Raw genomic sequence first — 21,883 nt, forward strand, 5'->3', positions numbered from 1 at the left:
CCTGGCCATGCCCCCCTACGACTCCCCCAGTTTTCTGGATAGTTGCAAACTGAAGCACGGAGGAAATACAGCACTGCTGCTGTACAACCCCAGATTCGTCTCAGCAGTTTCTTCATACAGGAGCTTAGAGGAACTTTAAAAAAATGGTGGTAAATATTAACAACAGAAACAAAGCTCAGAGAAAATAATTCCTATGTTACTTCTTCCACAGAAGAATACTGCTTGCAAAAGATAGCAGGCATTGTGCCTTCAGATTGCTTCTGACAGGGGAATCGCAGACAAAAACATTTATCGTTGAACTTTGAGACAGATCCTTCCTGATGAACACTGTTGTCCATCTCACAGGGTCCAACAGGTGAGGGGTCATGTGTGGGTGAGCAGTGAGATCTGGCATTCGAACGCCACTGATCTCCACTGTTCATATAGAAATGCCACACATCACCATACTCTGCTATTTTCCTTTGCATGTTTAGAGAAGGAGACCGTTTAGTGGTGGATCCCAGAATACCTTGTATCGGGAGACAAAATAATAGCCTCTTAAATTAAAAATTCGTCAGTGTAACTGAAGTCTGGATGTTTTGCCCTTACACCACCTGAATGCTCACCTTACCTTACCTAAGGGGTCAGGTCATCTAAAGGAATGTGTAGTATTCAGTCATTTGATTTAGAACCAGTCTGCTAATGCGAGCCGACCGTTCAGCAACCAGAAGAAAGCATATGTCTCCATGTAGTTTTTGCTCCTGGCAAAAAGGGGAATTCAGCAGTGCTTGTCCTGCAGGGTGAGGAATATTTCTGTCAAATATGAATGATTTTCATAAGTCCTGTACTGCTTTTTTGCACTCATAGTTATATTTTTCCACAAAGAAATCAAGGTCAGTTAGGGACGAGACCTCCGGCCAGCAGTGAGTCTGCTCTGCTAGGGATAAGAGCCAAAGCTTTTGTTGGCATAACATTGCTGAGTGATTGTGTAACTGGATGACACCACTGCGTGTGTGTAACGTGCTTCTGTTTGGAGGGTCTGCGATCAGCTCAGCTCAGTGCTGGATCCGCTAGGACATGGAGCCCCTTTCATTTTTTAATTTTGCAAATCGGTGCCTGGAGGCGACACACTTCAACCCGCCTTACCAGTTTCAAACTGACATGCTTTTTTTTTCCACAGGCAAATTTTAAAACACCCAAATGTATGTGCATGAATGTTGAACTGTGTTCTTTCTAGCTTCACTCTCTTGTTGGGAATTAGCTACTGTTCTACCGAACGAACTGTTCATAAAAGATGTGCGTTTACGATTCTCATGAAACTCCAGTGAGCAGTGTAAGGTTTGTGAGCTTGTAACCCAAAGGATACCCAATTGTAAAGGAGTAGCCCTTCACCTCACCCCCAACAGGTTAAATGTTCAATGTTTATTGTTTAATTGTTAAATTGAGGATCCTCACTGTCGACTTTCCATCTCGTAAAGTAAGCGCTTTATTCAATCAATTACAACTGAAACAGGTTAAATGGAAAGTTACTGAAAGGTTCTACAGGTGTGTGGCCACAGAGGGAGCTCAGATTGCTGGAAGCCATTTTGTGTGCTGGAGGTATTAGACTGGTTCTCTTGTGTTTGTGAGTAGTTTTTAAATAAATTATTGTTTTGATAAGTTTTTTTACTCCTGCTAATTTATGTGCAGAGCATCAGCCAGCCCTGTTACACCAATCCCTAGGCTGGACAGTTACATAAATATACTTAGTCCAATTTGCCTCAGTAAATATCCAGCTGTATAAATTGATGATATGTAAAATTAAAAGCTGTGTCAAGTTGCTCTGGATAAGAGCATCTGCTAAGTAAATGTAACTTGAAAAAACCAGCCCATTCTCTCAGCTCAACTCAAATGCATTTTCAAGAGTCCCTGAAAATCTCTTTTAAAATCAGGAATTAATAGTGACCCCTTCAAGTTGTCAGGTAGCAGGCTTTGAAGTGAAGCTACCACATTGGTGAGTTTTTGTTCAGCATTCCCCCTTAAAATATGTAGATCAGAAGGTGTGTGTGTGTGAGTATGTGTATGAGATATACCTCTCATCTTAGGAATTTTGATGCTCTGTGGTGCTTGAGGGTGTTTTATTTTTACACATGGCACCTGACACTTTCCTAGCTCCAACATCTTTTTCCAGACCAAATTCCCAAACCATGTATGTCATCTGTCTATCTAACATTGCCCCGTATAATTGGCCACTATACCAACATCTGTGGTGAGCATTCAGGTACAAAATGGCTGCCACACATCACCCAGGTGGGTGATAAGCGGGTGATAAGGTGGGTAATTAGAATCGATTTAGAAGTGAGTTACCCTGTCCCTCCTGCATTGTACACTACATTGAGATCCATGGGACTGCGATATATGAATGCAATCTATTTATTTTCTTTATGAACCCCTCCAGTCTGAAGCTGAACTCAGGGTAAAACGCATTCTGCAGGTTAATACACCTGGTTTCTTTTACCTGAAGCTGTGATCTGTTTGGCTCACATGAGAAAGGATGAGTCAGTGTCCACAGTGTGTGTTTCCGGTTTCCTGTTCTACAATGTAGTGTTTAACTGAAGTTGGGGGGGGGGGGGGGGGGTCGGCACTTCTTGGTTACAACAGGTTCTCTGATGAGCAGGTACGTATTAGCCGGAGTTGAAGCTGTCCCTCGCGCTGTTGAATCACAGGGCATTGTGGGTCTTAAATCCTCGCAGCAGCGTTAACAATGTGCTCCTTTGTCGCTGAGGCCTATTCTGTTGTTCTTATCAAAATCTGCACACGGGCATGGTTACTTAGCCCCGCGCTAATCGCACAGATGCCCTCCCCCCCCCGTTCCGTCCCGGGAACCTGCCCACCCATTGTTTCGCACCTTGAAACAGATCCTCACGCTCGAAGGGCCAAGAGAGCCCTCAAACGGAGGCTTTTATGAGGGGCCATTAAGCAAGCACGAAAACGCAGTGAAAAGTAGGGTACGGGCAGAAAGACCTGAACGTGAATTCACAAGGGAGTGAAATAAAGAGGGCTGAACACATTCGCACCTGACATATGACTCCCGGCTGAAGAATGAAACCATGAGTGAGTGTGTGAGTGAAAACAAAATGTGTTTACTCCCATTTACCCAGTGTCAGGTGCTGCTTCTTTGTCCATTGTGAGATGATTGGGAATTAGTATGTCAAAACTCACCTCTCAAAGTCCTAAAACGTATGAATGTTGTTGACCTGTTTGAGGGTTTATCACGGATCCTGATGCGAGGAATTTGTTTTGCTTACTAGTTCTGCTGTTTTTGTGAACGGACGAATTGCTTCACGTATTGATTCAAAGAACGCTAATCGATTTAATGACGCAGTTAACCGCTGTTGCGGAACACGGCGGCCCTTATGCATTTGGAGGTTTTTTTAAATGCGGCGTAAATGTTCACATAATTCAGAATAGGTTTCTTCAGTACAGCTGCACGTCTACTGAAGCAGTCCTTCAGAAACACTTGAGCTTCAAAACGCAACAAAAGTAGACTGGATTGAACTGACACAAAATAGATGTTCAGCTGCTGAAAGGGGTTTTCACTCGTATAGCACACACTCTCTGTTTATACTCGGATGAATACAGCATAGTATTCAGATTTAAACTGGTCAAAAAAATGGGGGTGGGGGGTGGGTTTGTGCTGAGTCCTCGACATATTTCGTCGACATATGATTGTTAATTCCCGGAGGAATGCTCGGTTCGCAGTGTACCCGCTCAGGCCTTAGACAAAGGGTACGCTTCAAGCCCCTGTCTGCAGGATGACGGTGCGACTCTGGAGAGAATGAGTGAAAGGAGCTCCCTGGGCAGCAGGGCATTGTGGGAGTCTCTTACAGGGGGCCGACCCTGGAACAAAAGGCCCCGGGGGAATCCGGGGAACAGGTGGCCTCTCTGCCCGGGAGAGAGAGAGAGAGAGAGAGAGAGAGAGAGAGAGTGACTCTGAATCGATGGAGAGAGAGAGAGAGAGAGAGAGAGAGAGAGAGAGAGAAAGAGAAAGGAAGGTGCATCTACAGTACCTGTGAACGGAGCACATTCAGAAATCCTCCACCTTTTCATGAGGCCGGCATTGCCCGCAATACGAGCAGACGAAACGTAAATGAATCAGCTGCGTTTCAACGGCTGGGAAAGTGGATCCAAAACGAGTTATCTCTGAGGGGCCTGGCTCCGAGTGGGGTTTTTTCTATCATCTGATAGAGCGCTGTAATACGATGAGCGAGTGCCTGATATTGAATCCGCAAATGGAGCATACTCACGTAGGCCAGCCACGTTGAGAAATTAAATTGGAACAAACTGGAAGTGGTACTTCATTGCACTCCTGAATAAAAGACAGAGCACGAAATAGTTCATTATTTGCAATGCAAACGTGCTCAATGTGAACCACTGCAACACCAAAGTATGCTCAAACCAAGTCCCTCCACCTCCCAACTCTCAGTACATCTGCTCACTATTACTACTAACATATTTGCTGTATTAAGAGCATAACATATGCCTCTCCTCCTGGTTATTATTCAGAGAGACCACATTAATCAGGGCGATGTATCACAGTGACTTTTGCCCACAACGCAATTTTCATAAGAATATTTCATCAAGCAGCCTATTCTGTTCCAACAGGCCACTTTTCAGCTTATTACTTACATTTCCAAAAACAAGATGCTCTAGGAGGAATTTTTTGGCTGCCACTGTTACTTTTTTCTAGCACTAGGACCAAAGACACACGGCAGGCAACAGTGTGTAAAACACAAGCTGCAGTTTGCAATCACCCCCATGTTGGTGTGCTGTGGATCCACCTTGGAGGCTAAACCCCTGTACCCCCCCCCCCCCCCGGCATTTTCTGAAGTTTTGAAATGCAACGAAGAGCCCTGAGTCAGCTGAGAAGCATGGACCAATCACTCTCTGGTGATGGGGAGGCCTGTGCCCCCCCCCCCCCCCCCCACCCCCTTGTGTTTTGGGGCTCGGTGAGGCGGTAGGTGATCTGCTCGCCTGAGCTCGCCGCCGCCCCACGCCTGCCGCGACCCCACTTTGAACCCGCAGCACCATGTGATTCCAGTAATCCAACCAAACATTTTGTTGTGTGAGGACTGGGCGGGGGGGGGGGATGGGGGGGGCACCGTCACTGGGTGCAGTTGTTTTCGCCAGCCCTGCTGCTCCACTCACTAATCAATGCGTGATAGGGGTCATTTTAGCTCCGCATTCCTCTGCCTCACGGAGGGACAGGAAAAAAAAGAGAGGGAGGGAGGGGGGGGCAGTGAGGGAGGGATGAAAGAGGGAGTTTTTTTCGAAGATCCGAAGCTGGAGGGAGTAGCGCTGTGTAAAGTATGTATGCGACTCTCCTGTCAAGCACCACAGGGGGACGCAGAGAAGGCCGGATCTGAAGCCTTGGGCCTTGAAATATGAGTTTATGCAATTCCATGCAAAAGACAGGCCTGCGAGTGTCTCGCTGTTCCGAAGCTCAACCGCGCCAGAAAAGACTGAACTGAGAGCGAGTTCCGCGAACATCCTCCGTAAACCCTGCAAGAGGTCGAAACAAGCAAAAACGCCATCACAGATTTTACACATTTAATAGGATAATGTGAGAGCGTGTAAGCGAGTTCAAGTAAACATTTCTCCCGAGCAGGATACAGAAAGCATCCATGTTTATTTAAAGCTCTGACAGCCCATAAATTTAAGTATCACAGTTTCGCCGCCTACTCGTCTGTTTAAATTCATTTCAAATTTCAGTCAAAGTCTGTTGTCTACTGGGAACATTTAAGGTAAAATATCTGCAGCTAAAAAAGGTAATTATTTAAAATAAGCTGCAGCAAAAACTCATTTGATCTAAATATAAATTTGTTTTAAAAATCCTTCTCTACACCCATGGGTAAAGTTTGAATGTGTCAAGCTATGTGAGGCCATGTTTACCAGAGTGTAAAAAAAAATGAAGGAAAATTAATAAATCTGGATGTATTTTTCGTCTTTAACTATAGTCTTTTTGTATAGATACAGCCATTTAAATGAGTCTGCCTCAGATAAATCACTCATTGTTCGGGGCGACAGAAGGCCAGACCTTTAGACAATGGCAGACAGGTCTGCAGTCTTGAGCGAGAGGAGCGTTTGCAGCCTGGGTCAAAAGAGCCCCCCTATTGTTCCGTGGCATTGTGTCACTGGAGGACCTCGTAAAACAGGACACTGCCAGGCTTTGTCTTTGTCTGGAGAAGCGGTGGCATCTCTCCACGCACGGGACAGTCCCATGCGGCAGTGATGCGCCATTTGTCATAATAATATGGCTAAGAGCTTTGGACAATGAGCACAACGTTGCACTTCATTATTGGGATAAATAAAAGCCGCTCAGCCGTTAATGAACGCCTTACATATATTCAAAATTACAAGGCATTGTACTGTGTGGCCCCTGTGCTCCTGTGCTATGGTAAATATAATTACATTGCATAATGATAACAGCAATAGCAATTGGGTTGCAATTGTGTTTGAAGATGTCACTCAATAAAATGGCATGCAAAGTTCCTTTTGTCATCACTGAGTAAACATGACCAGGAAGGAAGAATTTCAGTAAAGAGACATGCCACACGATAAAATACAGGCCAAATATTTCTGCGTAAAATCAATTTATATGAAAAAATCAATTGCAGAAAAATATGGATCCAGTCCAAGTAGTGTGTGTGTGATATGATACTGTTTTAATTAAGTGGAACTGAAACTAAATGTTTAACTTTAGGAAACAAAAACAGATCTCCATTAGGTAAAATAGTCGGGATGCACAAGAAACTTTCAAAAGAAACTCAGTTATTATCCCTTTTGACAGCTGTTTGTCATTTTAATGAAAGGAATCTTCTGTCTTGGTTGGTGAGTGAGCCACATCAGATTAGCTGGCATGGAGCGAAAATAGGTGTGCATATCAGACAGTGTATCGCGATGTTCACATTTTTGAGTTTTTACTGTATCTCATTGCACAACAGTCATGATATCTGATGTTTATCTTAACTCTTGCACATCTGCAAGAGCCCGTGAAACAAAGCCAAATCACACAAAAACATGTGCACACTCTGATGTTACACGTATTGCATGCATCTGTAGCAGTAAATAATGCTATAATGACACTGTTTTCAAAACATCCAACCTGACAGTAATGATCCATGGTCAAGTTAATTCGGTATTACACCCAGACCAAATGGCTTTCCTCAAAACCATATGCCTCCCAGTCTGCCATTATGAAAATGGTTACAACTGGAAAGTAGTGAGGTACAGTGTTGGTTTTGGACCACGAGCAAGAATCACATAATGTTCTGCTCTGTTTAACTTCATCACATGCATGCAACACAGAGAAAATGCTACAGTGAAATGCTCAGTATTGGATGATAAAATGCATGACATTTGCTATGGTTTTGCTCATACCATGAACAGCCAAGACAGGCACTTACACTGTTTGTGACCTTACCTCTATTGCTATCACCTAAAGTCACATACAATGGTTTGAAAGTGGCTCAGTGAAGATAATTAGGTTAAAACATTAGGTACTTTCTGGAACCTTATGGCTTTCTTTGAATTAACTCTGCATCAAAAGTTTGCTTCCTACCTTTTTAGTACACACCAACAAGAAAAGCTGCTGAACTGCACAAATGCAGGTCCTGACCGCTTGGCACGAAATCTGACAATCAGAGAGGGGAGCTATTAGACAAAGTGCATTTTGCGGCTCGTTCCAGCATGTTCAGGAAGCTACTTGTCTTTGCACCAGAAGGAAGGGAATTCCAGCCCTGTGATGACCAGCCTCCCAAGGACATCCTGTCAGATGCCCCTCTGCCAGCTGTAAAACGGGGGGGGGGGACCGCGCTTCACACACACACACACACGCACACTCGGGTCGGGCAGTCCGCCCGCATGGGTGCCGTCTGCAGGAAGTCTCATTGCAAATAGGGTTCGGCCGACAGGCTGCCAGGATTAGGAAGGACAAAATAAAACACCCTGACTACTCCTGACCACTCCGCTTCATTTAACACAAAGTCGGGGGAAAACAGAGACGTTGGCCAAGCAGTTCTGCCTGCGCGAATCTGCACCGCTCGGACTCTGAGTTGCGAGCAGCGACCGGGGCATTTCCACTCTGAATAAATTACAAGAGGGAGACACAATTTACTTTGCACAACATCCTGCAACATCAATCTCTCCCTGGTGCCTCGTGACACTTGGGTCATTATTAAATTGCAAGAATGAAAAGGGTGCAGATTAGTTTTTGTTGATGGAGCGAACCAGTGGAACAGAGGAGTGAGAAGCTGACATGTAGGCCTCCGTGCATCACAAACTGCTCCACCCAGATGCTGTTCCAGACCCGAGTTCCTAGCTTTAATCCTTCCTGTGCCGCTGTGAATGCCTCCCGAGTCCCGACTGCCTCAGCACCAATGTGGGCTAATCTCTCACCATCACTCAGAGGTCTCTGGTCTGCCCTTTCCCCTCCTTTCTCTGTCTCTCCCATACCTCCCCTGTCCTTTGCTCTCTCCACCAGCCTCCAGAGGCAGCGTGCTGCAGCTCTTGCAAAGCTGGCATACGACTGCCCCTCTAGCACACAAGCCCTCACGCCTCGCCACACCTCTTCCCACACACTGAGGCTGGCTGTTTGTCTGCCCCTCTCCTTGGTGGTTGTCACATCAGGGTGCAACCAAAATGTTTTCATCCCAAGATGGAACAAACTACCCTACAACTCTCAAGCTTTTTTCATTTGACCAGAGCATTTGCCAAAGAAATGTTTCAACTTGGGCACCGGTGGACTGCCAACCAATGCCTGTCTATAATAAACTTAAACCATAACAGTGTCATTGTAGTGGCCAATTCTGTACATAGACTCTGTGCTACCTGGACATTTTCAGTCTAAGTTTTTCTACACTTTTTTTTTTTTTACATCATATGTAGGCCTACCTTATGTTGATGATGACTGAGTTATATTGACTGAGCCAGAGTCTGTCCATCAGACCGTGGAGATTTATAGTGTTTTACACATAGTTAAGAGGATGTATAATCTATAGTTCATAGTCTGAACTGTTGAGAAGAATTGGGGGAAGAAAAACACATTCATTATCAGTAGACACTGTTCTTTTCACAACATGTTATGTAATGCAACTTAACAATTGTGACTGGATCTTCAATAATTTATGCTGGAAAAAAAAACGTATGGAAATGGCAACAATAAAAAAACAACAGCATTTCTTAACCGATACCATTACTTAGTAAGCACTAAACATCTTCTTTCGAACTTTTAAACAATAAATTTCTCGTCTGAAACAAATGTGCGGAGGTTGTATTGCAGACCACAAAAAATCAACATAGCGCCACTGTAGTAGCTCCAAAACAGGTTCTGGTGTATGACACTGACCAATATTTTGGTGTCGGTACCGACCCAGTTCGATTTGGCTCGGTGGACGCTGCTTATGTAAAAAAGGACTCGGTTGGCTGAGTTTGAATCGCGAATTTAATAGGGGGGATGTGATTGGACACCGTGCGCCGCGGGCGAGAAGAGGGGCGGTGTTTCTAGGGAAACCGGAGAGTCGTCGGTCTCTCAATCCAGACCGCCGAGCCAGCAACGAGGGGACGGGATATGGCAAATTACTTTTTTGTTCAAATTCTGTGGTTTCTTACGGATAAACGACAGAAATGGGCCGTGTAAATATTAAACCCCTTAAATTTTGTGATTTTGGGAATTCCTTTTTCCAGCTGGAGAAAAATGTTTTCCAGGCGGCTTTCACCTTGCTGTTTCGGTGTGTTTTTACCCTAACAGGTAGCCAGCGCTAGTAACGTTAGCCCGACAGCTGCTAGCTGGCTACCAGTTGGCTTGCTTGCTCCATTAGCTAGCTAGCTAACTCTCGTCAAACGGTCATTTAGCCAACTAGCCTAATGGTGTATCTTCACAACCGTTCTAGCTCGCTATCTGACTGTCAGTCACCGTTTTTAAACCTGCCAATGGATTCTCTTTGGATTTTCTTTTTTCATTGAAACTGGAGAAATGACTTGTTTTTTTCGCACATTTTTCCGCCTGGACTTGTAGCAGGTATGTTTTTTCCACACAGCATTCCCGTTTCGTTCACCTCAGCTTACATTGTTGGGTGGGAGGAAAAAATGGTAACGCTATGGATTTGCCGTGCCGTATAACGTTAACTAACATTAGCTATATTTGATATTATCGATTTTTGAGCAGCTAGCAACCGAGAATGAAATTGACATTTTACGTACTAGCTAGGAAATTGAAAAATGTGGTGGTAAATTCAAAGAAATTATTTGACGGGACAAAAATCGTGGCAAGGTAAAATAACGTTAGCTAGCCTGCTACGTTATTGATCTAGCCTAGTTAGCAAAACGTTACCGCTGGGAGTTGCAGGCGGATTGCCTCACCACTGGCCATTTAGTTAGCGTGCTAGCTAACGCAGTCTGTCCGATTGGGAGAGTCCTGACGACACAAACTGTAGTTAAATGTCTTTTCCAGAGTGAAAAGTTGGCATATTGTGCTAAATTTGGTAAATGAGTACCTATCTACCCTGGACAGAACGATAGCATGCTGGCTAGCCAACAAGCAACGGTGAACTAGAGTATTTTAGATGCTCCTAAAAGTTGTAAGCTAGATAGCCTCTTGGCAAGCTTAGACTACCAGTCAGAAAACATTAGACTCCGATGCCTCTTTCAAAACTTGAGTAAATTAATTGAATAAATTAATTAATATATAAATTGGAAAAAGAACTGCTGGCTACCTCGCCCCGTTAAGGTAACCAACAAAATGCACTGTCCTTTGCTTTAAGTCGGACTACAATGTTTTCAGATGCCACTGGTAACTGGATCATGTAGCTCGCAAAACAAACCACCCATTTGAAAGCATTTAAAAATAGCGAGTTGGTTACATCGTATTTGAAAATAACCGTGACACACGGCTAAACCGACACGAAAAGCCAGTTGTCTTTACTGTAACCCACAGCCCGGATAGCCATTCAGTGTCGGCGGCGGATAGCTTGTAGCTTAGATAGCCTGTCAGCTGGCGTTTTACAAACAACAGGTAGGCAGCCGTCTAGTTTATCGCAGTTGTCAAAACCATTAGCCACTCAATGTTAGCTGTATGTATACCGTTTTGTCACCACAAACAACACTTTAGGTAAGGCAGCCAGCTGTTGCTCGCCAATGAATGGCCGCTTAATGAACTTGAAAATTTGGCTGGGGTGGGTTTGCTAAAACGTTAGCTGAAAGCTAACGGCGTGCAGCTCCGTCCCGCGTGTCCAGGCAGCCCTCTTTGGACCCCGGTTAGCCAGTTATCCGGCTGCATACGTTTGTACACTTTCGCCGTGGCTAAAGTGGGTGACGTGTTTGATGTCGTACTCTCCAGCAGCTGTAGCCTGGGATTTTACGGAGGGCATACTGGATAACCAAGTTGTAGTAATAATGATAGTCGGAGTGGTGCTCTTTCGCTGCTGTGTGCGCTGCTCTGGGGGAAAAAAAACTAATGACTGACTGGTCAGTGCAGTTGGCGAGCGTGGCTAAGGCAGCGTAGTGTTCAAAACCCGACTCCGGGAGCACTTTCCACTTTTCCAGCTAACCTAGTAATATTTTTCTTTACATCGCAGAATTGTAAAACCAACGAAATGAAGACACACGACGGTGTGGATTAATAACGATCTAACAACGCCCGGACGGACTTCCGACGGACCGCTGCTCGCTTTCGGATTCTTTCCTCTCCCCCCCTCCCCTCCACCCCCTTCGTTTCAATGCGGGCTCCGAAGGATCTTTGCCTTTGTAATTTGAAATGAAATAATGGCGACACGTTGGACAGATCCTCCCGGCGAAGATGACGAGAGGAAAAAACCCGCCGCGTCTCCAGCTTGCGAGGTAAGGAAACGCACGGGGGGATACGGTGATCTGGGAGAGACGTGAAGTGAAAAACGAAGCGGGTCAGTCCACCGCGCTGCGCGGCTCCACGCTTTGCTTTTCCGTGGCTTTTCATTTAATGGTTGATCGGAGGCGACAAGACCGGGCGGCTTGCCCGCAAGGCTTCAAAACTACGGCTTGTTCCTTCAGGCGAGCGTTAAGAGGGGGGCAAACAAACTTCTGCAGGCCGTGTCCGAGTGATCAGTAGTAGTGGCAAGGTGGGGAAACGTCAACAAAATCCATCGAAGCCTCTGGGACGATATTTTTAACCAGATCGCTGTGATCTCAGTACACGAAAGTGGAGATCACGATTCAAAGAAAACCTGCGTGTAGGTTGTTATAATGTGACTAGTCGCGATAACAGTGTGAAGTGATAGAAAGTAACGTAGCGTATTCTTCACCTTTGCTGTGGTTGTGAATCCGTTTTTACCTTAACGGATGTGTTGTTGGCTGAGCGTGAATACATTACCGTACGTTAGCAGTGTAGTAGAAATCATAGCGAAAATACCGAAAGACCACACGGGTTATTTGGGGGCGTTTTAAAATCCAGAAGAAAATGATGACCGAAATAGATGTTTTCCTTCTCCCTGTTTTCCATCTGCCTTGTTGAAGCCTGTATTATTTTGCCATTTCAGCTGAGACAGCTGTACACGTGTGATACGCAGTGTGTTTTTATTCGTATGAAGGGGACCTAGTACGGTTTATTGAGACCTATGGCAGTATAACAACACTGAGCTGAAATAAACCCGTGGTATTTCTGGAGACCATGAGATTTCGTTTGCTGCTTGCAGTAGCTTACCCGACACATTGAAATATTTCATCTAATCGCCGTGCTTCTAATTAGTCCGTAGTTTCACGTCCTTTGCAGAATGACAGCTCGCCCGCTCGGCTTATTCCTTGAAAAGAGTTCACTTCAGTGTTGCGGAAATTGAGGTCCTTCTCCAGTTTATTTCCCATCACACCTGCTTAGTGTCTGTTTTGCTGCGCAAGTTCACGCTTACCTCAGTGCGCTCGCAGTGCTTGAGTGGCACATTCAGTACCCTTCCGTCAGAAGTTTACTGAAATCACTACACAATCTTAGCACAACATGTACAGCTTAACGTAGGACAGCATGTAAGCGGGCAGTGTTTTTCAGCCTAACCACGACAGCGTGCTGGTGAATGGCATTCACATTTGCTGCTGAGTGAGTCTGGACAGGGTGGCGTTTGTGTCGTTCCCAGGGACATGCTGACTTTTGTTGCTGGGCCAAATTAAGGCATGTTTGCATGAGTTGTCTGGTCTTCATACACACGTGGGTAATAATAAGATGTACATTTTTGTGTGTACGTGTATGGATGTATTAGGGTGGGGTAGGTAACTTTGAGAGTGTAAGCCACAATCATATGATGGTAGATAATACAGATCACTAGGTGGACTTGCTCATCAGCGTTGCATCATTGTGGATCTTCATTCAGTTTTATGAGTAACTCAGGTCTTGAGGTGCTTTGGCTGCCGGGGTCAGTGTGGGTGAGAGAGAGAGAGAGAGAGAGGGGTGTGTAAAGCTCGACCTGTAGGAGTGCGCTCCCGGCTCTCTGGCGTGAGTTGCGGGCTTGCAGCAGGATGCAGGAAAGGCGGCGTGCATGGCGCATCCCCCGGCTTGATAAAAAGGCGTCGGAGCGAATACGGTAACAAGCGCCCGCGTCCCGCCGCGGCCGGCTCCCCCCCCCCCCATGCGTTACATCACAGCCGAGCTGTTTACGGATGTTGTGAGAGCGCGGCGGATCGGTTGCAGGCACGGATTAGCCCACCTCCAGGAACGGTAGTGCCGCTGCCCGCGCCGGCTAATCCTCTTACAGGGGGCAGGGGATGGGTGTCATAAACCCCCCTGGGAACAGGAGGCGCGCGCTCAGGCGGGAGGGACCGGTGACGGTGATGCGGAGGTCGGACGAGGTCACGGCGGTGCACGTCTGTCCGTCTGTCCGTCAGCCTGGGAGGAAAGAGACGGGAGGTGCTCTTGTTTGTATGCTTTTTACATATGAACAGATTTACCCAAAGGTGACTTCATGCACTTGGGTCCCCTTGTTTAATTTTGAGACGTAAATGTAAGGCAGGACATTGAAGAGGCCAGTGAAGGGCAGTGAACTCTGAAAGCTTGTCAAGCTACCATCTGAAATCAGCCACGATGGCACTGTGGAGGAAAGCAAGAGTTTCACAGTCAACATGAGTTACGACTGTCATTCTTTCCCAGAACAAAGGTTACGCGAACTGTAGGAGCACCTGAACTGCGTTCTGAACTTCCATAATCTGCGTCTCTTAAATTGATTTATATTGTCTGTCTCGCCAGAAGAATGTAAAACCCTGTAAATGATTAGCTTAAACCGCGCATAAAGCCAAAGATTACTCGGATACGCTTGAAGGAATTCCTCACCTGATTTCCCCCTTCCTCCTGGCCAGACAAAAAGCATAAATCTGTTATGAACTAATCTAAAGGATTGGGGGGGGTCTAGGGCAGCCCTCTCAGGTAAACTGCTGCCCCGTGTCCCCCCTCACAGAGTTAAACTGTAACTTTGATTCCCGGCAGGCTGTGGGGAAGCCCCCAGCAGACCCCGGGAGAGTGCGTTCCCCTCACCGCTTAGGGCGCGAGGCGGTCCGCGATTGCACTGTCCTGTGAAGTCAGCCATGCCTAATTGCTCTCTTTAATCCAGAGTTTTCCCCCCTCCCTCTTTTAAACGGCTGGCAGTTTTCATGGCACTCTGCTTTTGTTCCTCATTCCATTCCCCTTGCTGTTGCAAAATATAATACTTTGACCCCAGGGAAAGTTCAGCTGCTGTTTTTTTTTTTCCAGGACCTCAGAATGCAGGGCTGTCTGACTGTTGATGAATGAATGAGAGAGGAGATGAAACAGGGTTTAAGGTGCCCTTTGGTTTCTTGGGGATTTCTAAAGCAGCCTCTTGGATGTCAGTTCATCCAGCGTGCTATCTGGCTTTAAAAAGCAGTAGGTAGCTCAGATATCAGTGGGTTGTCTCTGTTTTGTGGTACTGTGCAATTGAGGTTCTCTTATAGTGTAGCCCTAGTATTCCTAGGACTGCCCTCAGGTTTTAGAGGCTTTGGGAAGGAAGCTGGCACTGGCTTCTCTGCCCCTCGGTAGGGTTTGTTTAATGCATTGGCAGTCTCTGGTCTGGATGGTTGAGTTGTCCCCGCTTCTCGTGTTTTTGGTGATAGCGGCTACACGCTAACCACGCTGGGAAAGGAGAGCTGTTACAGTGAGCACGCTCGGTGTGAGAGAGCGGGGTGTTACTGGGGGCTCCGTGTGCTGTCGGGTTTGGCCAGGCTGTATCGGGGCTGGGGGCTCCTGACTTGCTCTGGGGATAAATGGGAGAAGAGGCTGCAGAGCTGCCTCATTCTCTCCTGTGGTGGAGGAAAAGCCCCTCCACCCTCCCGCTCCCTAATGAGGGGGGTCTCCAGGCCCGTGTCTCCCGTCTGTGGGTGACGTCCCCGTGCGTGCGCAGGGCCGCTCGGCCCCAGCTGCTCCCTGTCATTAGGCCGGGGCTGGGTGTGTGTGGCCACCTGGGGCCCTGCGGAAGGAGCCCCCCGGGGCCCTCCCGAACGATCCCCCCCACCCCCCTTCACGCAGAGAGGCAGTTCGTCTCTGTGGGCCTGAGGTGGTGCACACCCTCCCAGCTTCTCCACAAGCGCTGATGTGCACCAATCTGACAGCGCTGGCTGGTCTCCCTGTGTGTCAAATGTGTGGTTTGCATTGCATGTGTATTCCACTGACTGCCCTGAGTGAAGTCATACTCATGTTAACATGGGAAAGTTGCACACAAAGTGTGCGTTCATTTAGAGAGACGTTCCTAAAGCTCAGGGTTCGTAATGAGGACTTAACGTGAATGGCAAATGGCCCGTGTGTTGGATGATGTAACGATCATTTGTAAGTACGCTTGCAGCATGTGGCTTGTTAGGATGATGGCTACGTGTTTCTGATTGGCTGATTGGCTGCCCTGGCTCAGTGTGAAGCCGTAGCTGTAGTGCGCGTTAGATGGGCTGTTTGTAGTACTGTCGTGTTTCAGTCACGTGGTAGCAGCGCGCCTTTCCCTGACTTGAATGAATAACATGCTTCAAACAGAAGCTTTACTGCTTTACAGTTGTTTGTGCTATTGACGTCGGCAGCAGTGCAGAGTTCTCTTGACGTAAATACGCTGATTGTGTCCTCTACAGTACACACACACACACACAAGAGACACAGAGGCTCTCTCAGAGAGAGATGAGGGGAAGGCGGTTACTATGGTCTCTGTGTAGATATGGTCCTGTTTCCTCCCTAACCCACTGCTCACAGCCCCGCCTTCTCCCTACAGCACATAAATTATGCTCTTCCTCCTGCTCCCTTGTCTTTCAGCTGCCCTCTGTTCCGGCACGTTTTCCGTGGCTCTATATTTAACGCACGAGGGGGGCGGGGCGGAGGGGAGGAGGGAGGGAGGAGGAGGCGGGGGACAGCTCCCTTACCCCGGCCCTGTGGCCACGAATCACTGGAATCCTGTCTGCTGCGTTATCAGATCAAGACTGGGTGTGCGGGCCGAGAAAATTTAATGTGACATAGCTGAAGATGACGTCAGGCGCTGACGTCCCGGCCACCCTGTCCCCCAGACGAGGACCTCGCCTCGACGAGAACCTGCAGCAGGCCTGATTATGCAACAGTAGAGCGGCCTGTCCTACAGACAGCTGGACCCAGCCCCCACCCACTGCACAGTGTCCTTACCATGACACTAGACAGCTCCTGCTGAACTCTCCCAAAACCTGAGGATAGAGCCCAGGGCAGTGTGGCTGCTCTAGCGTGAAGTCTCAGGTAAAACTACAGCAAGTGATGCTCCCTCTACAGCCACTTCTCAATCCTAACTTTTTGGACTTTGGGAGCTCTCCCCATAACATCTCACAAAAGTCACAGCACAACATTGCCAATCCTCTTTAAAGTGCTCCGTTTTGGTGGGAGGCTAAATTCTAATTTTTTTTAATGTTTTAAAGGCTTATAACTTAAAGTAGTCCTTGGTAGTTTATGTTACCTTTATAAGATTCATTATGTATCTTAAAAAATTCACCGAAGCATAAATTTCATATTAAAATGAATGAAATTGCGTGTCATCAGGGAGAGGGAGGGTAACTTGCCTCTCAGGAGCTCCTCCATGATCACGGTCCTGAGCAGCAGGCTGTGACCCCAGCCTGACCCGGGTGGCCTGGTGGTCAGTGACCCCACCCCCGGGGATTTGCATGTGGAGTGTTTGTGGGATTTCCCCTCAGATCTGCCACTGTGTAAACACCCCTGTCCTTCAGGTTGTCACTCATTACCCATTCAGTTGTGTAGTTCCTGTTTTGTAATAGTGTGTGTGGGGTGCGGTGTCTTCCCCGTTTTTTTCCCCTTTTCTCTCTCGAACATTCCTGCCAGACTCAAGGTCATGTATTTATAGGAAGCGGTCGGTGAATCCGCAAACGCGGTCGGGCTTATTTAACACAACGCTGCCTTTATGGTTTTTCTTTTCTGTGCTGAGCGACGCTTACAGGATGGAGCTGCTTTGCAGGTTTGGTGTGATTGGTCAACCAAGTCGATCTTCACAGAGGAACAATAATTAGGGAGGTAAATAATTGAGGTGCATAATTGCCATTTATTTTGTTTTATTGTATAATTATACCAGTAATATTAATAAGACTGCTGCTACTGAGATTGCTGATTAATTCATTATTTCTCGTGTTCGGTTGGATAATCTAAATGCGCTGAATACTAATTGCTTTTGCTACATTGTGCTTTGAACAGCCATGCTGATAAAGCACATTTGAATTTGAATTTGGTTTTGGATTTGGATTTGGATTTGAGAGAGAGGATGAGGGAGACAGGAGGGGGCAGGGAGATGCAGACAGGAGGTTGGCTGGTGGAGAAAGCACCAGTGCTTTCACAGTGGCTCAGTGACACATCCCCTTCTGCCTGGACGCCCCATTCCCTCTCCGAGGCATGAATGGAGTGAAGGGGGGGGTAGGGGTGTATATTACATGTGCCCAGGGCATCCCTCTCTGGAGACGTGTCTGCGCTGATGTGTTTTAGCATGAACCGCAAACACACAGCCACTGCTCCTCGGGGCCTCTGGGCGCCAGCCTGGCAACGCGGCCCAGCTCATTCAAATGGACAGGCCCCCCCCGAGTCCCCACATCCACGGCTGGTGGTGTAGCACAGTGGCAAGGAGCAGGGCTCGTAACCGAAAGGTTGCTGGTTCGATTCCCTGCTGGGGCCACTGCTGCTGAACCCTTGGCCAAGATACTTAACCCGGAATCGCCTCAGTAAATATCCAGCTGTATAAGTGGATATCATGCAAAAACGGTAGCCTGGATATGAGCGTCTGCTAAATGATAGTAATGTAATGTAATCCACGCTGTGCCCTGACTCCTCAGTGATTCACTCTCTGTGAAACCAGAGTCTCTTCTCTGACTCGCCCCACCTGACTGAAGTCCCCTGTCTGGACCGCACGAACTTGAACCCCGTTGGCTGGTGGCCTCTGGAATGTTTCCTTTTGATGTTCTAAAAGTGTCCATGAATGTCTGCAGCTGGCAGGGTGCACAGGAGAAACCAGCGCTCACTTTCCTTTCCTCTTTTCTTTTTTTTTTTCTTCTTTTTTTAAAACAATGTTTTCTCAATGAGTCACGATGTTCGCCGATGGTAATATTCAGCCTCCGCTCGTACTGTGGTGTTAAATATGGGCTTTGTGGTCTCGGTTGGAAATGACATGTTATTTCCTGCTGTTGTAACCCCTGGGGAAAAAGATCCCTGGTTTTTTGGAATGAATGAGGGAGTGCTTTTTTCCCCCCCTCTCTATTCTGGAAGAGTTCTTTTCCTCTCAGAACGGGAGGGCGGCTGCGTGCGCCCGTAGGTTCAAAGGAAGAATAACAAGGCAGGGTTTGACGTTACGGCGTAACGAGGAACAGCGTGTGGTTGTCCTGGAAAAATCTGATGTAAAAATTTGATAACCCATGTATTCCTTTATTTATTTATTTTTGGGTTAACTCAATTTTGACATCATGGGACACGATACCTTGGGTTTTCATGAACGATTTGGATGAAAAGGAGCTAAAAATACGACACTTCCTGGAGATTCTGTTTAGTTTTTCCACAGACAAAAAAAAGGACGGTGGCTTATTGAGTTCTTCCAGCGCAGTCCTGCTTGGTGCGCCACCTGTGCCACAGTGTTACAGCAACGCTGGGAAGACACGGTGCGTGACTGGGCTTTTTTAGGTTTTGTTGTCGTGCCTTATTGGCCTTTAGGAGCCTGGGGGGCCTCTTCTTCAGTTCCACATTCCTGAAGCTCCTCCCTCTCCGTGGGAAGGCTCAGGTATGCCTCTGAAACCCACGCCACCAAATCCGTGCGGCGTACAGTCCATTCAGAAGAGCGGGAGATTTATGGCGGGAGGCCGGGCCCCGGGGGGTAGCCGGGGGGGGGGCAGTCTGCGCGATTCGGAATGCGAGAGGTGGGCCCAGCGTCTGGTTTTGTTTGGCGGCATGTCTGCGGCTCATCCTCTGTCTGGCCCCGCCCGTCCGCGCGCGGGTAGCTCGCGGCACGTGACCCCGAATAACCCCCGCTGATCGCTGGCCCCTTCCACCTTCTTCAGCGCCGCCAGCCGTTGTAATCGCCAAATCACCTGCTTTTCAGTAATGTGAATGCACTTAAGGTGGTGCCTTCTACCTGCTCTCCCTGCAGCTGCTGATCTCAGGACAGTTCAGGACAGTCTCCCTACCTCAGAGTGTAGCGCCTCATCAGCATCCACAGTAGAGAGGCCTGGATTGAATTTCAGCCACGCGCCCCCTTAATCACGCGATAAACCCGTCTCCTGTCCAAGGTGTGTCAGTAAGGCCCACGAAGGGGGCGTAAACTGCCGGGCGCAGTGATTAGCGCAGTCTGCCTCAGGAACCGTCCCTCTGTAAACATGCAGGCTGCGAGGGGAACGCTTTAAGCGCTACACCCTGATGATTATCCCCAGTAAGGTCAGTCCTCAGTCCTGCCTCTGGGACCCGCCTGTGATCCATCAGCTGCTCTGAATTAGCGCAGGGAGGGTCCTATCGATTATCTCTGTGATGTGCCAGATTGCAGCCCTGCGACCGTGCTGCAAAATCCATACCCTGGATTGATTGGGCTGTGTAGGCCGGGGGCCATTGAGTCGCTAGGGTTTGGGCCGGCCCGCTTCGCGAGGGGTGGGGAGGATAGGCGGGGGCGGGGTTATGGGAGTGATGTCACCGCATTTGCCTCTGTCGATAGGAGGCCCATGTGTGGCCCCTCCGCAGGCCCAGCCATTTCCCCCTCCAGATGTGGAGGGAATGAGATTAAAGGAATGGGTTTATCAGGATTAATGCTACCTCTCTGCAACGGAGAATGTGTATTTTTTTTAATCCAGGTTAATCCATGGAATCGGTGTCTTTTTAAAAAACTAATAAGATGGATATTGAGGTCCTAATGAGGGGAATGGGATGCCCCTGCTCATTACTGCGGACTGTGCAGTGAGCTGGCGGGAAGGCAGGTGGCTCCTTTTGTGGATGAAGAGCTGCGTTCGTGGGTTTGGGAGAGATGCTGACCCAGCAGAATGTGAGCATGCAGGAGGTGTAGGCCGGAGTCCAGCCCCTGGGCCTCTTACCATGGGGCCCTGCTTCCGCGCTGGATTTGAACCTGCTCTGTTCCGGTGCGTGGGATGCCGCGGCTAACTTGGAGCCAGCTCTGATAGGAGAGCGCTAACTGGCTCGGCCGTCAGGTTTCACTTGAGACCCGCTGCCCCTGCGTGCGTCTGGGGTTGCGGGAGTTCCCCAGAAGTGCAGTCCGCTGTGTCTCTGGTGCCTGTGTCCCCTGGCTGTAATTACAGTGGGTCCTGCAGGCCCGCATGGCTGATTGACACTTGGCAGAGGAAGAGCATTAAGCCCCCCCCAACCCCCCCGGCTCTGATGCTAGCGGGAGTCCTCCCGCCAGACGCTAATTGTCGGTGGGTTTGTGTCTGTGGCTCCGAAGCGAGTAGCCAGTTTTGCAGCAGATTAGGCCGCTAATGAGATGATGTAACAGCCCAGCAGAGGAGAGCGAGGACCTGCCTTCCCCCTCGCACAGCCCCTGCCCTTCTCTGCTCTTATCTGCACGGCTGTGTGTGTGTGAAGCATCCGCGTCAGATGGGGGAAAACACTGCGGCTTTTTAAAGCAGAGGAGACGTCTGTAATGCCTCCGGTCTGCCGCTTCCTCTGAGAGGGTGAGAGGATCGGAAAGACGACCGACTGCCAGGATCTTTCAGGTTTGCTGTGAGGAGGTTGAATCTTCCACCTGCAGGGAGCTTTAAAGCAGACGCACACTCTCTCACACACACACACACACACACACACACACACACGCACACACACACTCTCACTCAGAGCAGAGAGCCCGGACAGCCAGCACACTGCAGTCAGGACTCGGCGGCTGAGAGTCAGGCTCGCGGTGCAGCGCTGGCTGGGTATCGGCTCTCCTGCGGCACGCCGGCGCTCGGTGAAGCTCCGTGGGCTCACAGCGGACGGCAGGAGCCGCTTTTCAACCGTCGCCAAACGCGTCTCCCCCGGCCTTCTCTGTGTAAGGAGCGGGACCGTCCCGGGACAGCCAGCCCCTCGGAGTGCTGCTGCATCCTCCTCACGAGAGAGAAGGAGACAGAGACAGAGAGGACGCCGTGATCCGCTCTGCAGCTCGTCCCCACGGATCAGGAGGGGGGAGGGGGACGGGAGGACAGGGCTCTCCTGCGTCTCCCAAAACAAAGCCCAGCTCCTCGTGGATCTCTCTCTTTTCTAAACAGAGTTTTCCTTCCTGAACGCCGCCGCCGGTTTGCCGTATTAATCCGGTGCTAATGAGCTGCGCCGCCCCGCCGCTGGCCGCCAGGACACCGGCTGGCGCGGCAGATGGGCCGGGACGGGCGCCCTCGGCGTGAGCTGCGTCTGTGCCAGGCACCGGGCGGGGGCGCCGGGCGCCACCCCGCCTCCTGC

The sequence above is a fragment of the Megalops cyprinoides genome, chromosome 2 (genome assembly GCF_013368585.1).
Source record: "Megalops cyprinoides isolate fMegCyp1 chromosome 2, fMegCyp1.pri, whole genome shotgun sequence".
Taxonomy (NCBI): domain Eukaryota; kingdom Metazoa; phylum Chordata; class Actinopteri; order Elopiformes; family Megalopidae; genus Megalops; species Megalops cyprinoides.